This window comes from Salarias fasciatus, chromosome 23 (assembly GCF_902148845.1).
Source record: "Salarias fasciatus chromosome 23, fSalaFa1.1, whole genome shotgun sequence".
NCBI classification, from domain to species: Eukaryota; Metazoa; Chordata; class Actinopteri; order Blenniiformes; family Blenniidae; genus Salarias; species Salarias fasciatus.
Genome location: NC_043766.1, coordinates 30898211 through 30923456, shown reverse-complemented (window position 1 = coordinate 30923456; position 25246 = coordinate 30898211).

Sequence of the window (25246 nt, the reverse complement as noted above, 5' to 3'; positions counted from 1 at the left end):
GTGTATGTGACCTTGTTTTGACCCTCCTCTGGGCCCGGCTAGCCACTGACTGCATTTTAGCTCAGTGAGCTGAACATCCCTCAGATTCCCCACAGGTCCTGTTCACTACCAGAGAAGCACAGGGTCAAGAAGCCTGACTTTACTTTAAGTTCATGCTCAATCTCCCAGGGGCTAAATTGTTTTGAGCACACAGCCTGGCGTATTACACTGATTGCTGAGCAGGTTTTCCAGGACTTGTAGTGAAGGCAGAGGACTGTTATATAGACCTCCATTAGATTAGAGGGATCAACAGTTTATCCATACTGCTTTGATCAACATGGTTTTGTGCCCCCCCTTCCCTGTTTACAGAGCACCATTTTCATGTGAAGACACAAAACTTTTGCTGTGTTTTGGGTGTCTATTTACATGTCAAAGGTTCTCGGAGCCACTGCAAATGCAACTTTTTGAAAACGGCTCCCAGGGAGAAACATTTTGTTTTTTGTTTTTTTATTTCATCTGGAACATAATAATGAAAAACAAATTGAGTACAAGGAATTCAGTGAAAATGAAAACTTTAACATGCTTGAAAAGGAGGAGGAGGAAGCATAAGGTTATTATTTAAATATTAAATGTATTCGTTATATGGGTTTTAAAATGCTCTCCATGTAAACAGGGGAAAATGCTATTTTTTGAAAATGATAGCAATTATCTGTTATCAAGGGGGCTGAAATCTGATATTTAAAGCTGATATTCATTTGCAATAAAAGTGAAAATATTGGTGTCAAGATTTTGGGGGTTCGCAGGCTTCCGTAGCTTCCTGTTTGTGTTTTGTTGGCTAATAGCAGAGTTTTCAGAGTTTTGCTATTCGTCTTTTTCTGAGTGAGAGAAATATATGCCTGTTGGTATTGAAATAATCAGCGTTTGTATTTTGTATTTACTCAGTGAAATGTTTGTCAGTTTAATTTGTCCCAGCAAGTTCTGTGACTGTTGTGCTGACTGTTAGCTTGTCAGTGGGTTTTCTCATCGAAGTTAGCATTAAACCTACACTAAGGAACTTTTCAACCTTAATAAAACATTTTAATATCTTTTGTGATGATACTTCGACTTACAACTAGTTGAATGAGCCCTCTGTCACGGGCTGAGGGCGTCAGTATTGCTTTCACTTGGACTAAGCAGCTGTGAGGAGGGTGGTAGGAATCCTGTACACTAAAAAGCTCCAAATGTGCGAACTGCTTTACGGCATGCGTCACATCTTGATATAACATTGTTTAGCCACCATTAGATTCATTTAGATTCATTACCTCGTCGCTATCCATCCTTCACACAGCCCCTGGAAACAAATGTAGGCGAGTTCAGTCCGACAGCATGCCACCGGGAGCAGCAATTTACGACGCCACGCGCTAGTCCTCATGGGAACTGTAGTATTCAGTCAGGCAAAACACTACCACTTTTGTCCACTGGCGCCGCCAAAATCAACGAAAACTGAAAGTTCCTTAGTGTTGCTTTAAGCTAGCAAGATTTATTTTCATAATGCATGTCGTCATTTACTGTGTTTCACGTCTGTGTGGGAAGCATAATTCAGCCTTTACATGATTAATCTGCCAGTCAGGAGACATAGCTCTTCTCTCCAGAGCTTGTTTTACTGACAAAGCTTCTCCTCTCCTCTCCTCTCCTCTGTGCACTTATTTCTATGGCTCTGCAGGCACCATGCACGCAGCTTTCGCTGCTGATTGGCTGTTAGTCCCGCTGGCTCTGAGTATAACCAATCAGATGGTGCTGTGGAGGGAGATCATGTAGTATTTGTCACAGAAAGACCTGAAGTCTGGACTCAAAATGGGAACATTCCCATTACGAGGGAGGAGTCCTTACTACCACTCCAGATGTTTTCAGCTGAACTGAGACCAAATTACTCTTAAGCCATAGAATATAATTAGCATGACTTTCATACTTATCACCCTATTTGAGGCACCACTTAGCCTCATGAATGGCAGGACTGTCCTCATGGAAGAGCTGTCTTCATATTTGACATTGTTAAGTAAAACTGATCAGTAGACTATTAGAGCAATGCTGTGTTGAAATCAAGACCCATACTAAGCTTGGTCAAATATCCCAATTTCTTGTGTGTGTGTGTGTGTGTGTGTGTGTGTTTCTCTCTCTCTCTGAAAGACATGTTTTGTATTTGTTCAATATCTTGTTGGCTCTTTTCATTGTCAAAAGTTTCCCATGACTGCCTTGTAACGATGCACTCACCCGGCAGCTTACAAGTAACTCCACCTGCTCAAATAGGTATTAAAGATTTAGTTATCTGCTGGACGACCAAGGCTAAGAGGCTTCATCCACTGAGTTTAGGAATGCTAGAGTGCTCATGAATAATAGCTGTCCAACAGTCAATGGATCTTTATGGAGGCTGACTTGAGAGAAAGATGAGTCTCCGCTTCTTATCCCTTTACCTCTGCTGCACAACCAAGGAAAACAAACCACGGAAAACCTCCATAGGATCCATGGTCATTTTATGTAAATAAATTAATTACCCATGAGCAGCGTTGCAAACTGTTTGATGAAAAGAGCAAATGATCGTCTCTGAGGAATCAAACAGCTATTTATTTGTGCTTGTGTGTTATGCTAATTGATTTTACGGGGTGTCATCTGCGGCCCCCTGCCGTGTATACTGAAGGTGGATTTTGATCAGCACGGGCATAATTTCTTGTGTCAGTGCCAATGAATGGTCACATGCACAGTAAAAAAACTATTTGATCATGCATGTGTACACACTTTGAATGCAAACACACAAATATTTGTGCACACACATTTGTGTATCCATAAGGGACATTGCACTCAGTCACAATGATTTACCCATTCCTTCCTCAACGTCTTCTTTCTCAACATACAACAAAGACTTGAAACTTATCAACTTTACATAATTGTCACTTTCTTCTTGCAGAGTTCAGACCCCACAACACAAGTAAGGAGAAGACACACACACACACACACACACACACACACACACACACACACACACACACACACACACACACACACAAAGTTCCCATGCTGAGCTCAGTTTTAAAGTGTCTTTGTTCTTTCTCCCAGTCGGTCTTCCTGTTCTGCCTGTGTGCGTTCTCTCAGATAAAAAAAAAAAAAAATACAAACAACCACAGGAAATAAACAAGCACACTTCGAAAATGTTGACGTAACCATATTTGTGAAGCCCGTTTTTAAGTTATTGATGAATTTTATAATAAATACACAGCTCTTTGCATCCCTTAAGACCCAGAGGTGTATTGAGCAGCATGCAGCATCACATTTATTACTACATTGACTGTTTCTCATTAGCTTAATCGAGGGAAAACTATGAAGAGTGGCAACACCGCTTTTACTCATGAACACTTAGCTTCTTTACTGTAAAAGCACAGTGCAGACAGGAGTCAGATTATGTGCAATAACACAATGTGATGAATAATTGATTCCTGACTCCCGGGCAAGGGAAAGAAGAGGTTGCTAGGACACCAAGTAAAGCTCCAGTTTTTCATCAAGTCATATAAAAACACAGGTACGGCTGAGATGAAGCTGCTTGATATGTCCTGACCTCTGTGTGATGTGTCCAAGTGGACAGCCTTCGCTCACTCCCACCTCAGAGTGTAAGGGCTGTAGGTGGAGGTGCAGGTCATGCCTTTAAGTGTAGTTCACACACACACACACACACACACACACACACACACACACACACACACACACACACACACTGCTTGTTGTTTAACCCATACTCTGATATTTACCTTAAATTTTGGTTAAACTATTAAACATCTCTTTGCTTGAGAAACAATCATTTCCTTATTTTCCTTTGCACAACGTTGAGTCAATATCTATTGACAGTGATGAACACAGTCAGACATGAGCATCTATATTACTGATGCACTTTCCTGCCATTTCGGGATTCCCAGTAGGCATATTGAGAAGTATTCTTACTCTGATTGTAAACTTGAGGCAACTTCCGTAAACACCTCAATACTAAGCATAACCTAACATGACCTCAGTGTCACACCCCATCTGTGATGTGCTGAAAAGCATCCTTTCTGTAGGTTTCAAGCAGCCAGCATGCAGAACAAAAAACATTTGATTTTATTTACATGCTTTCTACATTATGTGTCATTAGAACTTCCTAAATTAAACACATGCCATTTTATCCTAAAAGGGAAACAAAACCAAAACAAAAATACATTTTTGCAGCATTTTGGATGTCTGTTTGCACATCTATACTACCCTGAGCCACTGAAAATGAAATAATTTTTAAAACAGCTCCCAAGGTGAAACAGGTTGAAAACAGTTCATCTGCATCTCCATGGAAACCAGGGAAAACACAACTTTTCTAAAATGCGGGTACTCTGCAAGCACACCATGGCTAAAGTCAATACTTCTGCCCATGCTCAGTCGATGGACAATAACAACGTTTGCATCCGGTGTCAGGATTCCCAGTTCATATTCTCTCCTGGGACTTGGTGGTTTTATAGTTCAGGGTCGCCTGGAACAGAAATCCAACTTAGTCGTCCATCCATACAACTGTTTGCACACCTGTCATTGTTAACATCTATAGTCTATCAGTGTGGTTTCGTTACAAAAACAAGCAACAGCACCCATCTAGTGGCATGCTAACTACTTTGTTTTTAGCGTTTCTGCATTTCCATGTAAACATCATTTTAAAAAATGTTGCTGCCTAAATTTGAAACCTTTCTGAAACAAACAAAAAGCCCAGAATAATTCTACATTTTCACCAGAAATGCTGTCAGGTACATGGGGTCTTTAAATAACCAAAAAGAATGATACACCATACAGTGGTGAATAAAAGCCCTTCTCCTCCTCCGGTGATAAGACAACAATAACCAATCATACAGCAGCTGTCATCACTTCTGCTTTACTTACACACCATGCCTGCTTATGAATGAAGGAAAAAATGAAATACAAGTTCAAGATAAATTCACAATCACAATAAAACCACATTTATAACAATTTCCTCTGAAACATGTCTTTATATCAATCTAAGTCTGGAAAAGACTTGATGATATTCTCCACAAGGAAATGTCATCAAACAAGTTATTTGATTTACACAATGCACTAAACATAAATTGTGGATCTAATCCATTAAAAAAACAAACAAACCTGAAGAGATAGTGTACAGATTTTGGTCCATAACACAGATAAGCAAAAAACAGTAAATTATGTGAACCTCCCACAACAATGTCCTACTTAATTCTGCTATTGCTTTGATGAACTGCTGAATATCATTGTATTATCAGTGTTCACCTCTCCACAAAACCTATATCATCTGGATTTACATCACAATCATTATTTTATCAATATGCGGCATCAAAAGTGTTAATGATAGCGCCCACATTTTCATAATTACAGGGTAATTGCTTGCCAGCAGAATAGACTGTGTGAAATTATGAGCTGATAAACTACAAAGTGGATGGAAGCTGGGCACTGCTGTCACTTCTGTCTTTCTTCTGAATAGAAGTTTAACCAAATTCCCTCGATTTTAACAGCAACAGATTTTCACGGAGGATAATTGTCACCAAAAAAAAAAAACATGCTAAATATTTTGCAATTTTGTAACCATAATTATGGAAAATTTGCTGTAATTTAAAGCCTCATATAACTAATTTTTTTCAGACCCAATTTGTGGCTCGTCTGCATTTCCTCCAGGGAGCCATCAGGTCTGGGTATCTGGACCTTTAAGATCGCAGCATACGGATGTGAAATTTGGTTACAAAGTTATTAAAAAAAAAAAGCTTGATATAAAAGCTAAAACTCGAATCTTGAAGTCCTTAGCACAGCAGCCAATGAATTTACCAAGTGTGCCAAGCTTAATGCGCCTTCCCGGGTTTACACTCAGCTTGTAATTTAATAACACAATTGCTGTTATGTTGCCAGTTGCCTTTCTTCACTGACACATGTGAAAATGAGTAGGAGGACGAGGCGAAACAGGAGGACGAGGATGACCAGTCTTAACAATGGATAACAAATTAACAAGGAAAGGAAAAAAAAAAAACTAATTGGATACTTTTTTTCAGTATTTTTATTTTTTTTCCTTCCGACCCTGACAATGTTTTGCACATTTTGAAGAAAACATGAAATTTTTCTCACTTGAATTCAAACCAAAAGCATGGACACAGTGTGCATCTTTGAATATCCCCAGCCTGCTTACTACAAGTCTTGACTACTTCTAAAAAAAGGGCTGTCCATATTGTTGACTCTCACTTGAGTTTTCTTTTAGCAACAGCTTGTAGCTTTCACATTGATGAAGGGGAATATTTAAAGCAGTATGCAGTGCTAGACAAAAAGTATTTACCATCAAACATAGTAGATGTAAAAAAACGACCAGAAATGAAAACAAAACAGACTACTACAGTATAGCTTGAAGCCTTGGCCAAGAAGCTCAAGCTATGAGGACAGGGACTGAAATGTTGGAGTTATTCTTGGAATGCAGTGATTCTCACATCCTATTCAGAGCATTCTGGTGTTGGCAGTTAGTGTGTTATTAATTAGAGCGCTTAAAGAAAAAGGGAAAGAAAAAAAAAACGTCTTGAGGAGGAGTTGCCTGAGACAGATTTTATTTTTGCTCCTGGTGTGAATACCCTGCTTTGATCCATTGGGTTTAAAATGCATCGAACGGATGTAAAGGTCTGGGTCCTATAGGAAGCAAAAAGTCCCTTTTCATATTATTAAAAAGTCCATGCTCAAAGCTCCAGATTCCTTTGATGCTTGAATAGAAAAAGAAAGAGAGGAAATTCAAAGAAAGGCAAAACCTGAGGTGTGGCGAATGATGCAATGTTGAAGTACTCATGCTTTTATCGAGAAGAAAAAAACAGATGGAAAACTGGGGCTTTAATTTAGTCAAAACTAGACGGGGACCTCACACATATCAATGTGTGGCAAGGCAGTGTAAATAGCAGATGGTGTGGAGTGTTTCTTTTTCTTTCTCCATCTCCATTTCCCTTTCTACCTCTGTTGCGCTGTTCATTAATCAACCTTTTATTAAACAAAAGCAGCTTCCAGCACCGCCTAAAAGCTGCATAGATAATCTTGACATGAAGACAGAGTATTTACCCTCTTTACCCTCTACCTCTGCATTGCATTGGGCATGGTAATAGGAGGAAAAGCTCTTGCGGTACATGAAGACTGATTGAAAATACAGGCCTTTGTAAATATTACATACAGTTCTGCTTAATGGTCTCTGAGCTATTGTGCTTCAGAAAGCCAAACATCTGCTGCCAAGTAGTCTGCGCGCAGAGAGGTGATGTGAATGGACAAAATGAATGGTGTGGTGAATTATCCACTGCAGAGAGACTGTGGAATTTAATTACCGCTGTTTGACACTGACTTTTTTTTTTTTTTTTTTTTAAAGGACACGAGCAAATTCGAAGGGCATTGTCTAACTACGAGCAGGAGACGCGATATAGCAGATTGGGGCAATAAAGCATCCCACTGCAGAGAAATCTGGGCCAGGACGGACTTTCTTTGAACAACACGCAATTTAGAAGTTTACTGGTCTACGGCTGAGGCAAAAGCATTCAAAGAGGGGGGGCTGGTGGCAGCGTGTACAAGTTCAATGTGTACAACAATGACAATGAGCCGTTGAGCTGGAAAGGAGCCCTTAATAGGTACCTGTCTGCCCTGGGGACCACACCCGCCTCTTATTGGTCATCCATTCACAAGACAGCAGCGCATTCTGCTCCCCGCCAATCAGCCAATTACAGGCTCTATAACAGGGGGCCTGCTGGCAGATAGGCCGTCTTTACAAGCCCAGCTTCTCAGGCAGGGGAGACGACCCTGTCACGGAATCATAACTATGATGAATACGGCCGAAGGTTTACGGCAACGCCGCTGTTTCTGGTGATGTGAGGTGGGCGTGAAATGGCCATTCACGGGGACCGGATCGCACAGCCTGGGTCACGACCACGAAAAATGTAGTCAAATATGAAATACTGTACAATGATGAGTAGGACAGGGAGACAAGTGTTAGCCCAGAAATGGTGAACATTTATTAGAGTTAGAAGGAAGGGGCAGTATTAATGTTGGTGCTCACTGCCTGCTAATGAAGCCGGTTATGAGGGAGACGCTAGTTAGGAGTTGAGCGGAGGGGCAGAGAGGGTGGACATGTTACAATCTCTGCTTTTATTCATATTTTTATGGAGCAGTGCCAGTTCATTTTATCCTCCAATTATTTATCTGCCCATTTCAACAAGGCCTAAGCAGCATTAGCAACCAGCCCATTTGGCTCCTGTCCAATTGTGTCTGACTGCTGAAGAGAACCGATGAGTCCACTGCGCATTATGCGGCCAGTGGTGCTGATCAGTAAGTGACTGTGCATTAAATGTTGTGTCAGTCAAGTCCCCATATTGAGATCTCCTTTGCATATTCCCCGACAAATCAACAATGTTAAGTTGATGAAAAATAAGGAATATATATTGACACACTTATGTTTAACACTAAGATAAATACTGCTTGTACAGGATTTCTAAAATAATAGAAAATTATTCAACAAATCTGCCTCACTCTTCTCATATTAACACTGCGTTTGTTCCATTGGTTTCATAAGACAGGTTTTATTCTCCAGTCAGTTCACCTCAGTGGTGTTTGTGACAATAAATCAATCAATCAATAAATAAATAAATAAATAAATAAATGCCTAATGGCAAAATCAAGTTAGGAATCAAACGCAAGGCTCAAAACTGTGAAATATATTTAGTTAGTCTTGAGCAGTTAAACAGTTTAACAGGCATAAATTGCCCTCCTGTAGAACATTACTCTTCAATTAATTAATTTCCAGTGAATTAGTGTTATCGGCTACATCATCAAGAACTGAGCAGGACCCAAATTTGCTTTTACGTCAGGACATCCATGTACATTAAGTGAGCAATATCCTGAGGTAAACACTACAGTTTAATGGAAATTACTTACAAGCTACTTGATTGACTTGAGCTTTTGTGATTTAACCCTAAAGGTAAAAAGAAAGAAAAAAAACTTAATGGAATTATTGTTTACATGCATTCAATTACAGGAGATACTAGAGGGTTGCAAAGTAGAAAGAAGGGGGTAAGTGGAAAATATTTCAGATGTGCAACTGAATTGGACAATCAGAGGGAGAAAGTGGAGAAGAATAAGCCAATCTTGCTTTGCAGCACATGTGAAAAAATCTTCACCTTCAAAATAATGAGATTTAAAGTGGTACTGAAAAGACTGCAGTAGCAGATTAGAGAACAGCGTGTTCACAGGACAATGACAAAATGTTCTTTCAAAAAGATTTCATGATAAAATAAAAATATTTTTGTATTTCAAGTGTTCAGTTGGGTTTTTTTGTGTTGAGATGGAATAAAAACTCATATAAACTCATTATATTCCTAATTCAATTGAGGAACAAGATATTCTGCACGGAAACAGCTTTCTCACAAAATATCATAGTAGCGACCATATGTATTGGGGGGATGATGTTACTGACACTAAGCTAGCTATAAAATAACATCTTCAAATCAAAAAAGAGAAATTACAGACCCCATTTACACACTTCAAATGAAACCGCACTGTTTTTACAGAGACATTTTGCTGAAAATGATGTGGATGGCATACCAGGCCACGAGTGAGTGCCACACAAACAAGCACTTGAAGAACAATACCTTATAAACACTGACAATGGTGAGTACATGCAGACATTTGCATGGACAGACAACGGAGTTGGACTGCGACGACTTAACTTTGAAGCTGCAGCTAAATCTCAAGAGAATATGGATTGGAGTGATGACACTCTGCAGGAAAACATTGTTATCATTGCTCATCTACTGACGCATGTGCAGAACAGCTACTTACGATAGTGTTGGGCATGTGGCATGTGCAGTGACAGCGCTTCATAAAAGTTGCATTTTCTCTGTCTACACAGAGGTAGATTTGGAGCTCCACCTTCGGAGCCGTTTGTTGTTGTGTGAACAGACACCCAGAATATCACATGAAAACATTGTCATTTAACCAGGGAGATAAAGCTGCAGAAGCTGTAGTGATGGTTGCAGATTAATCTGGAAAATAAATAAATACATAAAAAATTTACCAATTTCAAGTGGATTTTGGGGGGGCTGAGTGAGAGTTATATTCATCTATGGCTGATATATCAAGATGTGACTGCAGGAAAATATTAGAAAACAGTAACAGAAATCATGTCTGAAGAAAAGACACTTTATATTAAAAAAAAAAAAAAAAAAAAAAACCTTTATTACTACACCTCATTCATTATGGTTTTTTTTTGTTGCTACTCTAACCTGCCTATTCAAATAAAATAATTGCCAGATAATGAATCAGCCAGGTCAATGCAGTTCATTTTTAAATTTTACATCAAGTCTGAACTTTTTTTGAGTTGGGCCTAGAATCGACTGCTGTTTGTGTTCTTAGAGACAAAGCACCAGGAGTCATGCACTTAGTGAATGAATTTTATCTTGAAGTCTGTTCCTTTTCCTTTTTACAAAGCCGTCATAATTGGGCTCTAATTGCACCTGGCACAAAGTGGAGCTTCACTCACTGCAAGACTGACACAAGCTTTAATTTTTTGCCATTCATTGCCTTGACTGTTTTAATGGACATTGTACTTTCTGTACTCATCTCTGTGCCTATGTGCATGTTGATGTTTCAAAACAATTGTGTGATTGGACCCTAACGTGATTAATTGGTCTCTTCCAATGCATTCAATATCTGAAAAGAAAGAAGCAGTACTGGAAGTTGACAAAAACAGGAAGAGGAACAAGGAAAAAGAAAAAAAAAACAGGTATTTGACATCATTCCAGTGAAATAGTTGAAGAGCTTAAAGTAGTTAAAAAATTCTAACACAACTAAAACTGGAGGGAATAAAACAGTTGAAAATGTCAAAATTGCACACATCTTAAACGGATTTATTCACAAGGAGAAGTAGTCTAAAAAGGCAAAAACATTCTTCATGAACTGCCAAAATAGCAAAACAGCGACAACTCAAAAACACAAAAAGGAAAAACACAAGCGAAAAACAATGTTATTGCAAAAATAAATATGCCAACCCTTACAACAATGGCCACACAACCTAAATATAATAATAAAATGCAAACGATTATACATTGCACTGATAAAAACATCAGAAATGCCAACTTCGCTGGCTCCAGACAAAATTCAGTTTCTGGAAGGTGTCAATATTGACTATTTTTTTTTTTCATCGGTTGCAGACATCTGTGTTCAGGATTTACAGTACTGTGTACTTGCATGCATGACTATTGGTGTGTGAACACTGTTTTTTTAGGGTTTAATACAGTATGGAAGTTTGTAGTTCCCTGGCTTTCAAATGGTGGTTAATCTTATTCAAACCAGACAGCAGCAGCACCTTTAAGGACATCTGAAATTGCAATGATGGCATTATTCGCTCATAACAATCACCAACGCAACAGCAGATATTACACTGTGGTAGAGTTCTTCTGTATCACGCAGTCACTGTTTGTTACTCATTACGTCTTAATGGCACAATTGCTTTTCCAATGCTATTCAGATCTGCTTTCATTCAAGCATTGCATCAGAGAAGATAAAAAGAAGGTGGAAGATGCCCTTTTTTGACCTTAAACTCAGAATGTATGCTGTTGTATACTAAAGGGAATTAATGCAGCACTTCTGATGTTCTGTACTTTTTGTGCAGGCAGTGCATCATTAAGGGAGAGAAAACAAAAGAAGGAAAGAAGAAAGTTTTAACATACCTAACTGCAATAACTTAAAATTGTCATGCAAGCCCCAAAATGTAACAGACAAAAAAATATATTGAACAATTTACACTGTGTGCTCATAACCTTTTAGACTGGACAGAAAATGTAACAAGCAGGCAAGGTCCTTGTGTTGATAGTTGGAGTTGCTGTTTTGATAAATAAACTGATATTACAAGTGTGGGTGAAAACTGACTGTTTTCAGCTTAGTGGTTGGCGCCCAACATATTGGGCATATTATGCCTGGGTGAAATGTCAGACATTTTTTGCTGCGGAAAGTCGAACAGATTGTGAGATGGCACAAAGTTAAGTTCAGAAACCCAATTGTGTCACATCTGTTGGGTCCAGCAGTCTCATGGAGTCCTTAAATAATGTGGGTGTGGCTTAACAGGTGTGTTTGAGGACAAATAACTGGGCTTTTGGAGCATATTATATATACATGTCTTTGATTGCAAACCATTAAAAACAGGAAACATGTCTTGTACTCAGCTCAGTGTTCTCATTAGCAGTTAAGAGTACACCACCCACAGGGACCTCATTTCATTGAAGAGCTAGTTAGCTAAGCAAGCACATTTAAAATGAATGGTGAAATGACGCAGCCTTTCTCACATCCATGCATACATTTTTATCACTGATAGAAACAAACTGTGTTTGCCGGGGACTGGACATGTTGCTTGCAAACACATTTCTCACATAAGGCTTCTGACGACTGCCTCCTTGGTTGATATTTTGCTTGAGCAGTTTTTAATACGCTTGGTACACTGGCCAACACAGTCTGCAAGAGATTAAGACTGCAGATTGCTGCACTATCGGCAAAGAGGGTTTAGCCACTGGGCACTGTGAATAGAGCAGAGCACAGATATGCTGGGCCTCTGTTGACACAGGTATAGACTCCCACCTCTTATCTGTTTAAGTTGAATGAAGCGAAAGATAAAGCTTTATGCATATTACAAAAGGTACACTGTTCTGTGCATACACCACATATCGCCCTGTGAGCAAAATATACATGTTAGTAGCTTGGGGATGGCAGTCTTGGTCAGCCAGGATTTTGTCCAGACTAAAATAACACAAATAAGTTACAAAAAAAAAAGAAGCTCTAAATATATGCTAGGAATGTCTTACTGTCATTACTCCTTTAGAGGTAGCTTTGTTTTTCTCTTAGAATAATGTATCATACGCTACTATTCGATAGTGTTAGAATTAATCCTTTCAGTTGGAGTCTTTGTGATTCCCAGCAAAATGTGTTATTGACTGTTCTATTTTTAGCTTAAATTGAGCAATATTATCATTACTGAGTCCAGTGAAACACTTCATGCGATTTTGAAGACCTGCGAGCCAAAAAATCATTAGATGATAATTCCCTCATGAAGATGCTTCATCGATGACCAATACGGACAGCTGAAATTAATATGTTTGCTAGTTGTAATCGTCACAAGGACAGTTCTCATGGCAAATCAGTATATCCGAATGAAGCCTTGCAGCATGACTTCAAAAAGATCATTGTGTCATCAATGGTCAGATTTTTGGGGGTGAGAGTATTTTGACTGCCACTTATGAGGGTAAATGCTCTAGATCTATTCAAGCACACTGCTGTTTTTGCATTACTGCACAGACACATTTTCAAGTTGCCCTTATCCAAAGAAGTGATAGTATCAAATGCAGTTTTTCTTATAATATAGCTGAATTGCTATGACCATCCTATGGACAGTTTGTCCTGATTTTCTCTGAAGCTATTGAGCTAATCATGCTTGATGATACCCCTCGTACTGCTGTGAGCTTATCTGTAGTTCTTCACTCTTTTGTTATCTCTCACAAAAATGATTGATTGGGCTGGAAGAATTGCTCACTTTCTTTTTAAAGTCCCAATTTCAACCTGCGCCAATCTCTCCCATGACAGTAAGAGTTAGGAGTGAATCTTGCTCCTGGGATATTATTGTGAGGAGTCACTCCAGCAATCTGATAAACTCCATTTTTAGTGATTTTGTTGGGTATCACAAAGCTGGTTCCATCTAGAGGTGCATGATTTCTTGAAATGTCCCTTGTTAATTGTTATAGCTTCATGTCAGTGTTTATATCAGTACAACCACCACAGCAACTTAACACAACAATGTGTTTAAGTCAAATACCAAAAAAGAGTACCTTTACCATTAACTAAAAACAAAATACAAAATGTATTCAAAGAAGAAGATCATGTTCACATTGTTAATAAAATCGTTCTTATTTTGACTTGACAAGCATACTGTAAAGCATTGTTGGGAGGCCAAATAATTTGCCAACAGAGAAATGTGATAAGATATAATTTCAAAATCAAAGTAATGTGCAGTACCCTGCATCTTTAAAGGTGCATTAAAGGAGCTATCTGTGATTCTGCACAATTTTGAGCCCTGACTTCAGTTTGAAATGTTGGCACCGCCCCCGAGCTCTCTGACTGGTTCCTCACATTGAGAAAACCCTCCCACTCCCCCCTCCGCTCTGCTCCCACTCAGCGTGCACGACACTACATGCACATCCCATGCGTGCACAAGCCTCCCGAGGAAACACAGCAGAAGCCACTTTTCGACTCTATTTTGTTCAAAATAAATGGCCACTTGGTCTCAGGTAAACCATATTTTATCTTGTCACTACATGTTCAAAGCAGAAAGTAGCTTGCAAAAATGAATTTGTAATGTTCACTCCACCCCCGCCCCCACTGCTGCTGCTGCTGCCAGTGGAGCAGAGAGGTCGTCACGCTAAATCCTCGGCAGCGCTTTGCGGGGCCAGATATCCAAAACACGCTGATCAATGTGTGATTTTTTTTCACAGAAATATAGCATGGACTTCGTAGTACATGATGTAAAAAGCATTTTTCTCATCCTGGTTAAATTAAAATTGCGGATAGCGCCTTTAAGGAGTTTGGATGTTTTACGTGAAACAACGCCCCCTGCAGGCCTTGGGCGTAACTGCAGCTTAGTGAAATACTTGTGCCGTGCACAGAAGAGGGGAACTCCTTCCTCGCTCTTTTAGCAGCGCTTGAGTAAAATGTAAGTTTCTTTTGCCTGGTGGAGTCTGTGCTGGAGTTGTAGCAGTGCTAGAAGCCGGTGTTTTCTTACTGTCTGGAAGATCCATCCTCAATACTGCTCAGTTGCTGCTCGTTAAGCATCTGGCGGAGTAATGGCGGACTAAACAAAACTTAAGGATATCAGGCCAGGGAGAGCGCGCATTACGTCACATCATCTCAAATTCTCCCCCAAAAAATTCTGGTGCCGGTCCGGCACTGCAACTTTCAAGTGACAATTTAGCGCTGTTAGCAGTACTTGCAATGAATATATCAGGGCACATTGTACACATCATTGAATACTTGTAACATATTTATGGTGGAAAATAAGTATTTTTAAAGTTGAAAAACTCCTTAATGCACCTTTAATATTAAATTATTATTATTATTATTATTATTATTATTATTATTATTATCATTATTATTATTATCATTATTATTATTATTATTATTATTATTATTATTATTATTATTATTATTTTATTACTTTCTTGAAACATGGCTCCCTGCTTTCTCATGCTGAATGAGCAACACACCACAACGTCATGTTGCAATTGTGGATGGTGGATTTATTTTGGCTTCACTCAGCTTGTTCAGGCCGACTGGGACATATGGGCTACCCAGTGAATGTCACCCCCGGACCTGGCTCGAGAGTGTTCTGGTACACGATTTCTTTGTGGTTTCCTCTTCCATGTGGTACTATAGAACATCTTCAGTAAAGCTGTTTACTCTGATGGGCCCTACCAAAGCTCAGTCATCGCTCTGGAGATCAATAGACAAGGCAAGACCTTCTGCCACTACAAGGCCAAGCTTCAGGAGGGGTCAACTTTCATTAGAGGCTTACCAGACTCTGGACCTGGTGGTGAGATTAAGCCAGAAAGATCATCATCATTATCATCATTGTAATGGTGTTGTTTTTTTGTTTTTTTACATGTATACATCAGATTTTCACAACCTCGGAGCTGACCTGATCCACCCTGATTTCTGTTCTCTCTGAAAGAATGGTTAGGTGATCATCTTAATAAACAGTGTAGATGTATACAGATTTACTGGAAATGCCCCTGGAAACAAGAGCCTGGTATATTATTTAGAAGGAAAAAAAAAAACAAACTTGAATAACAAATGGCAGTGATGCGACAAAGATAAATAATCAGTGGTTGAGCATGTTGCATTGGTAAATGACAAAATGTATGATTTGGAGTGTATCTGTAATGGTAATATATTGTAATGTATTCTCCAAATCATATTTCACCCCATTATGCTACAGCCTTTTTACACCCCCCACACCCTGCACCCCCACCCCCACCCATCATTTGTATTAGTTGTCACTGAACGAAGGCATGTGCTTCCCCGGCTTAACACATTCATCTCGCTTCCTTTTTTCTGACGGAGATGTGCTTCCCCTTTTGCCATCAGCCCCCCGCCCAGCTCAACCCAGCCCAAAACGCCTTTGATGTGTCACTCCACATCTCACCCTCAAAGCTGTGGAATCTCAATTTTCTGATAAGAGCAACCTCAATTTGTCAGAAGATACTATTTATAGATCTGACAGAGATAGAGCTGCATGAGCTGCAATAATTCCTAACAAGCACTTAGAGGACATTGTCGCTTTTGTGTGAAGTAAAAGCAGCACTGCCCCAGTCAATTCATCTGATAAAGATGCATTAAGGAAGTAGATTTGAAATGAGGCGCAGTAGCACTTTTATTTTGCCACTATATTAGCCACGGGTCCAGCATGGACTGGCTTCCTGTTTGAACTCTTACCTCCTGAGGTTTGGAGCTCTTTTAATATCTAGTTCAACCCACTTTCTGGGTCTTAGATAGTGCTCTCTCTTTGCACGCAGAAGTTACATGAAAAGGTAGTTCCAGCTGCCTCTGGCATATAGTTGGAACATCTGCAATCCCTATTCTGAAGTTGTTAAGACATGCATTTTTCACTCAAAACTAAAAAGCCATGATGAATGAAGATTATAATTTTTTTCATTGGATATTTGTTCAATTACTTATTTCCATTTATAGGCAAATATAGCACTATCTTCATAGAAAATGCACTTAATATGCAGGATGCTCCAAACTATGCTGATAATATTCAGTCAATTACAGTAACTACACATGACTGCACAACATTTTCTCTCTTGTCAATATCTAACATGAGAATATTTCCTTTCCCTTCTGACCAGTTACGTTGTCATTATTGACAAACAACATTCACATAATTTGTCCTATCTTATTGTAGTCTCTGCTCCTAATCTGCCCAACTGTCTTAGTTGTGAAGCAAAGATACATCTGTTAGAAGGACATTGGTGCTGAAAGACATTTCTTTTTTTAGGTTTCTGTTCCTCTTGAGTACCTTCACATTTGCTTCTCTTTCAGCATGTTTCCAAAATTTCACGACACTCCTCACGAATTGTAGACACAGGCAAGGTTAGGTCTCCAGGCCTGGTCAACGAGGCAGCACAAATCAGCATGACACCCAAAGGGAGGCTATTGTCAACACGTGCCATGTTCAAGTCAGCACAGAAAACTTCAACAGCACGCATATCCACAAGGTTTCTGACCTTTGTGATGTGACAGCAAACTCAACTTTGGAAAAACCTTGACAAACTCCGTTCATGAGTACGGAAGTTGCAATAAGGTAGACAATGTAATATATGGACATATCTGTAATATTCATAATGCAACAGCTCTAGAGGAAGTTTCATGGATACTTCATTGTATTTTGTACCACAAAGTTCCATCAAAATTGGCTTGAGATTGTTTCATTTTAAGTACTGTTTGAAAATATAGATATCTGTACATGCTGCTCGACAACAACAACAACAAAAAAAAGTTATAATTTCAAATCAAAGGTGATTATTATAATGGGCTCAATTAGGGATGTCCCGATCAGGTTTTTTTGCCACCGAGTCCGAGTCCTATCATTTTGAGTATCTGCCGATTCTGAGTCCTGATCCGATTCTTTTCTAATATAGTAAAATATGTACATTATCTATATATATAAAAAAAACAAAAGCAAAAAAAACAATGAAAAGTTCTCCTTTTTTATTTTCTTAACGTCAATTCAAAACAACACATATTGCTGTCTCTCTGTAATTACATCTTTCTGTAGCACGGAAAACCTAAATACATCTCATTTAACCCATTAAAGCCGGGCATGCATTACCGCTGAAGCATGCTTCAGTGTGCAGCAGTGGCCAGAGACGTTCAATACAAAGTTGCGAGGCAGTGCAGCAACACGATCTGTACCCAGAAACAGGATCAGTTATGCATATGCGTGAGTTTGATGCATTTCATTGCCCAAGAAACAGCTGATTAGCGCAAAGAAGAAGAAAAAAAGACCCGGCGTCAATGGTAGAACTGCGCTACAGCGCTTCCGGGTTTAATGATAGAATTGCGCAACAACGGCACGACCGTAAATGCGACCCGGCTTCAATGGGTTAAAAAGGAAATTAAAGAAAAAATAAACATATGTATCCAACCGAGTCCAAATCGGGAGGAATCTTCCGATCCCAATCGAGTCCGTAATCACGTGATCGGAAATTGGCCCCGATCGGATCGGGACATCCCTAGGCTCAATAATAGGCTAGAAATATCGTGAGTCTGTAAATGAATGTTTGCACATTATTTCAGAGTTTGAATTTGTAAATCAAGTTTCAAGTCAAATTGTGTGCAAACATTCATTTACAGATGCAGAATATTTATGACCTGATATTGAGCCCATATATCATTACATTGTTTTACTAATCCAGCCCAATCAAGAGGAAACTGGGCTGCATGTTGCTGCTGAACTAAAATGTGTTTGACACCCGTGACTTCGACACTGTCTGCAACTCAGGCAAAATGTTGGGAATCCCCTTAATTGCTGTTAAGCTTGATGTTGCAGTGTAGTTGTTATACGGGTGGAATTGAGATGTGAAGATCCATTCTGTGTCATTATTTCTGTAGAAAAGCAAAGGCTGTTTTTGGTATAGATGTTTATATTATGTGATTTATATTTGGTTTAATCTTCAGAAAAGGTGTTTATTGAATCATCCTCATCATTATAATTTGCTCCTGTTTAGTCGGGGGCCCCAAAGCGCCTCTTGCCTCAAGTCCCCAGAGCGTCTGGATACACCCCACACACCCTTGTTCATCAGTCACAGAGAACGGGGTGTGAGTTCAGATTTACTGGCGTGTAAAAATACATCTGATTGCTGTTAAAAGTCTCACTGGGAAAGAATTCAATTTCGGAGAGCTCCAAGATGCCAAGCTGACAGTCAACACAACAGCCACTGAGCATGCACATAACAAATATTATATCTTGACGGTGAAATGAACCAACCTTATCCCGCTTAAAGTGAAAATAATCAGATTTCATTAGCATGGCAAATGTAGTTTGCTCGCCAACAAAAACAGCAGTAGTTCATACTGTGTAGCAGTAAAATGCATCAATAATTTCTAATTTATAAACATTATTTCATAAGTAGATTTCCATGGGGTTTCATTGGCTGTTTCTTGGCATGATAATTTTCCCAGCCCCAAAGTGGTAAACTTCTGAACTTTCCCACCTGCATCAAACCAGGAAATGCTACAACTGGTCCGCCACACTTCGTTTGAATAAAAATTAAAATTGAATTTATTTTGCAGGACTGCAGCCTCTGCTAAATGCAGAGGTGGAGGGCTCGCTGTCTACATCCACAACTCCTGCTGTACAGCCACATACATCACCGGAACGCACTGCACACCCGATCTGGAATACTGACCTCACTAAGCTGGTCCACACACACATTCCACGTGGTGAAGAAAGCCCATCAAAGGCTCTTCTTCCTGACTGGACTCTCCCCTCAGCTTCTGACAAACTTCTACAGAGCCACAACTGAGAGCATTCTCTGTCTGAATGTAGCCCCCCCCCCCCCCCCCCCCCCCCCCCAAAGCCAGCCACCTTAAAGATTTAATTTCACTGTGCACTAGTCACTTTTTATTCTGCTTTAAAAACTTATTTATTCAGACTTTTTTTTATAGATGTCTTTTTACTGTGTGTTATGTGTTTGGGAGAGCTACTGATCAAAATTTTGTTGTGCTCTGCACAATGACAAAGAAGATTCTTGATTCTTGATTGATTCAAAATATAGACTCTACTGCCCAGATGCAGCCATGTTTTTCTGTGTTGGACCATTTTTGCACATAAAAAGCAAATCGTACGAAACCATGCAAAGCACATGTTTTAAAAGACTTGTGACTATTATTATTTTGCGAAAGGCAGGTGGGAACCTTATAGGTGTTAGCTGAAAGGCCTACCTTTGGCATCATGCAAGTGAAAGTCAACACATTTCTCATGTTTTCTTTCTAACACAGTTGAATACACAAACAAGATGTGATGGAGCAAAGTAGAAGCAGTTTTCATTGTCTCAGTTTTAAATGCACCTGTGCTTTCCTTCAACTTTCCTAAATTAATGTACTTTTTTAATGTGTAGAGCAACTTACGTTAATCAAATTTAAAATGATATTTCTCCAAGATACAGTCGCTTCAAGTGAAGAAAACAGAACAGCAGAAATGACTAATATATCTGCAGAGTAAGAGACTCTAATCTGAGATGTGAATACAAATAAGCAACTTTGCCTGAATCACAATCTCTAAAGTTGAGTTCCTTTCATTGAGTTAATATTCTGATGATTTTAAATTCCAGACTTTCAAAAGCCATCACATTATTATGCAGATCATTCACACTCCAACACAAGACATTAAATTTCACTTTGGGTGAGATGTGCTCATGTAAATTAAAGTAATTTACACATATTAATATTTTAATACTTAATTCCTTTGGTGGCTGCCTCACATTGTCCAAACCAATAGCGGCCAGATGGTGTAAAATAAATGAATAAAATCAAACATGATCTTAAGTATTCATCCCCAGATTATTAAGGGGAAATGTCCTCACATTTTAAAATCAATGATTTAAGTGGGGGGTGGAGGGTGGTATTAGTACTGGTATTACAGGAATACCTTTATTATCTGGGGAGCTCTGATTGGTTTGATGATTAAAAACAGGTGACAAGACTTAATGTACCCATCCTTTTAGAACTCAGAACTTTAAGTGTTTAAGTCATTTTAGTTCAGAGGCCACATGCAGCTAAATTTCATCTGTACTGGGTAAGACTGGTAAAATAATTCCATAATAATCTTAAAGGGGCTGTATCATGCAAAATTCACTTTTTGTATGTTTTAACCTTGCTATATAGCTATGTACTCACCAAAAACACCCCCAAAGCGTTTTTTTTCCTTCATGCCTGTGTGTTTGAGCTTTCCTTGTGTTTCTGCTGCTCAGAGAGGCAGCCCCTCCCGCACCCGTGAAAACGCTCTGTTTCCTATGTTGACGTTGCACAGAGAAGAAGATAAACTTTAACCATCGTCTGAAAGCAACAATCAAGCAAGAGCAAGAGTCTGAAGGGTCTGCGCTTGGTGAGTTTCTAACAGCAAAAGACGTTTTTGCGTGTCTTTGCGTATAGAGTCTTAAGGCTCTAATTTGACGGCGCAACTTGGCGATGATCAGCGGCGGAGGCAGCGCATTCCTATTTTCGACAGGCGCAGAAGAGGGTTTCTGACCGGTCTGCTGCACTTGCGCCGAGATGGGCGTGGCGGCGCACCAGGGGGAGGGCTCGACAGAATCAGCTGGGCGCAGTGAGAGTTTATTGCAGAAGGTGTGAGCAGGCTGGGGAGGAGGATCTGATGATAATTTGTCTGAGAAAACCTCAGAGGCAGGGTTTCAGCTTGTCAGTGTCATGAAAGATACACAAAATCACTCATGAACCACATAATTGTTTTTATTATCTTCTTTAGCACTAGAACATCCAAGACGATCTGACAGACCATTTGGGTTTTTAGAATTCAAATAAATCTGTTAAAAATAATTCCCCTGTCCTCTAATTCTTTGACTTTTCCTAAATATGTGTCTTGTATGTTTTTCTGAAGCAAATAAGGTCCTAACAATAACACAGATAATATTACAAAGCATTTATACCTCCAAAGGCCAACAGTGGTCTGTGAGACTTATTATTTATTTATTATTATTATTAGTATTATTATTATTATTATTATTATTATTATTATTATTATTAGACTGATTAAAAAGATGCACTTCACAGGGCTTTTTTTTTCTTCTGTGATTGATTTGTTTTGGTTCATGCGCGCATCTGAACAGGGGGCTAGCTCTGACAGCAGACAATCAGACAGATGGCCAAAAATATCAAGCAAATCCCAAAAGAAAGATGGTAAAAACAGGCATAAATAAGAGATATAAGGTGGAAGAAGCTTTAGCAATGATACAGGAGGTCAGTGAGGGGGAGTCGGATGGCGGAGACGTGTCGGACATCAGCGATCTTGACTGGAGTGAAGAGGAGGAATGTTCTGAATCAGAGTCAGAACAGTCGCGGGCCAAACAGCGAAACAAATATAATGCTGCTGCCCCAAAAATACCCGACCGACCTCCAGCTGCTGTACAGTCCAGCGCAGAACCTGCAGTGGCGCATGGAGGCGCTCACGCGTCACCTCCAGGTAGAGAATAGGCTGCTGTCAGTTTACAACTAAATAATAATAACATAAAATGGTGTAAAATTATTATTATTATTATTTTTTAAACTAATGTAATAAATCTGAGCACAACAGTGAACACGGTATTGACAGCAGGGGCACTGCAGCGTCTCCAGATGTGCCAGTTACAGATTCAGGTAAAATATTATATCCTCCATTAAAGTACAGCAAACCATGTATTTTTCGTTTCCAAAAATTAATTTTAGAACGAACATATTTTCTGAATAAATACCTTTGTCCTGTGGAGCCTGCAGTCCCAGAATAAAATGAGCAGGGTGAGGACGGGTCGGTGTGGGAAGGTGTCCGTCCTGGTGCGCAGCCGGGGAGACTTATTTTACTAATTTTAATATGTTCTTGATTATTATTGACAGTTAATAATACAACTATTTTGTGTGTGTTGGCGTGTGTGTGCGTGTGTATCAGGGAAACGAGTGCGCGGAGTGTGAGTGAGAGGTACGCTGCGCAAATGCGCACTGTAAAAAGTTCAATACATTTTAAAACCTGATTTTAGGCATTAATAAAGCAGATATGAGGCAGACGTTTTGCTGATCCACTTGATTTAATATTTTGTTTCTTTACCTTAATTTCTAATGCATTAGATTACAGAAAAGCAACCTGCTGGTGTGCTCCTGCGCAAAAACACTGCATGTAACATGACAGTCTGGCTGACCATAGCGGCCTTTGGAGGGGGGTAAGAATGCTGGCAACACGTGAAGCAGAGCGGAGGACGGAGCAGATAGCAGATGTCGCCACCATTCTCTCATAAATGATTATCCTTCGTCTGGGATGGCCGGAATGCCATGTGTGTGATAGGAATTACAGGGAATCATTTCAGAGGACATCGATCTGATGACAACTGAACCAGCAGTCCTAAGTAGACTCACCCAGCTCCGCTGTGCAGCTGCGCTGAGTGATTGGCACCTGTAATTCTTTGTGCTTTCCCAAATGTATCTTTAAGAGTTATGATGCACACAAATAAAAACAGATTTTCCCTTTCCCTACAAAGTCTGTATGTAGCCGCTAAATGCAGGGTGTCTGAATTTTTATTTAATTTGTCTGGCTCCCCAAGCTCTACAAGAGATTATTTATTTCAAAGTGCAGTCATATACATTGCTGCTTCACTATGGTTTCGTATTGAGGCCAGGAAATAAAATGTATTTCATCATGCTAATATAGCAGTGTCCTTCGCTGCAGTGCATTTGAAAAAAAGGAGAGGTGTTCATTTGATTGGTCAAATTGCGCTCAGCTGGGTTAAACCCACTTTCTCTCCTCTCTCTTGCGCCATCTGCGCAGGTGGGCGGGATGGAGGCGTGACTGCGCCTGGTTCACGAAATTAGGACAATTTTCTGACTTTTTTTGACTTTATCCGCCGACGGCGCACTTTGCGCTCCGCTGACAGCGGGCGGATTCGGCGGAGTCTACCAAGTTAGGGCCCTTAGTGTCTTAGCTAGAGCTAAAGAGCTAAAGCTAGCTAGCGTATTTGTTTTGACGCGCTGATTGGTTGAAGTTCGCGGTCAGTGAAAGTCCACAGGGGGAGAGGCGGGATTTTCAGTGAAACAGAGTCTTTTCTCTTCCGGGTTTCAGAATTAGCCCCAGAAAATATTTTATTTCACAGAAATGACTTTAACTTAGCGCCAAAAATAAACTATTATCCTGTTAATGCCATTTCTAGGGTTTGAACTAGCTAAAAAAGCATGATACAGGCCCTTTAAAATGTAAACTTGTGATGCAGCATGTATTATTTGCATTTCTACATTTTCACAAAACAAAACAACTAATCTCAATAAAAGTCAGTGGAATGTTCAGGAAAAAGTTGCATTATGCATGCTTTTACGAGCAATTAATTCTCTTACCTAACAAACTCTCCAACACACATGGGCAACAGTAACTCCCTGTGCCAACTGAGGCCTTGCTGCCCTCTTCATTTCATCCAGTTAATAACCACAGACGTTTGCCAAAGTCATTCTCATGCACTGCACCAAGCATAGACAAGAGTATAGCCCAGTTGAATCAAGCTATTTGAAATGAAAAGGAAAAAGTATTGAGTTTATGCTACATAACAAAGCCATTTTTGTCCTGTTCAATACTGAGAGATTGCCCTCTGTAAACCTTCACACCACCCATGTTTGTAATATGTTTGAAACATTTCTGGAGTTTCTAATTTTTTTGTGAATTGTGTGGCGTAGAAACTAAAATGACCACCAAAAAAAAAAAAAAAAGAAAAAAAAAGATAATAAATAACTTACTGGTGCTGTAATTTACAAGCATTTCTCATTTTTGCTTCCTGTCCCTGTAACATATACTTGTTTACCCCAGAGTGACTGCAATTGATGCATGATATATACCTTTATTTATCCTGCACAAGTTTGCACTTGGTAGAGAGTGAATACTAGCATTGTGATGGCTTAATCACCCCAGGTTCAGGCTGTGTCATGAAGCAGCTGATATGTCACGGACATATTTTTCACTTTGTTAAATACATGTTTATGAATCTAAAGTGGGATGATGCCAAATAAATAGGGGGTGATCGCGAAGGCAAATCCTTTAGCGAGACATTAAAATTTGAAAGCTGCCTGATGGTGTTTTGTCCTCAACGTTTCTATTGGCAAATCTGCAACATTGTGCTACTGCCAATCACCAGTGTTGCTCTTGCTTTCTGTATCCTTGACAGGCCCTTTCTTTTCTGTTTATGAATCCTGAAATTTCAGTGTGCGCCTCAACAACAGCTTCCATTCAGGTTTTAATCAGCTTTTTGCCTTGCATGGACCCTCTCCACTTGGACGTGAACGTGGGCTTGTCTGTTTAGAAAAGGAGTTATATGAGTGGTCCAGCAGCCTTGTAACTCAGTGACTCGCCAAAGTGGTGTAAGAATAGAGGAGAGGCAGTGCTCAGGCAATTCGGCTGTATCTCCAG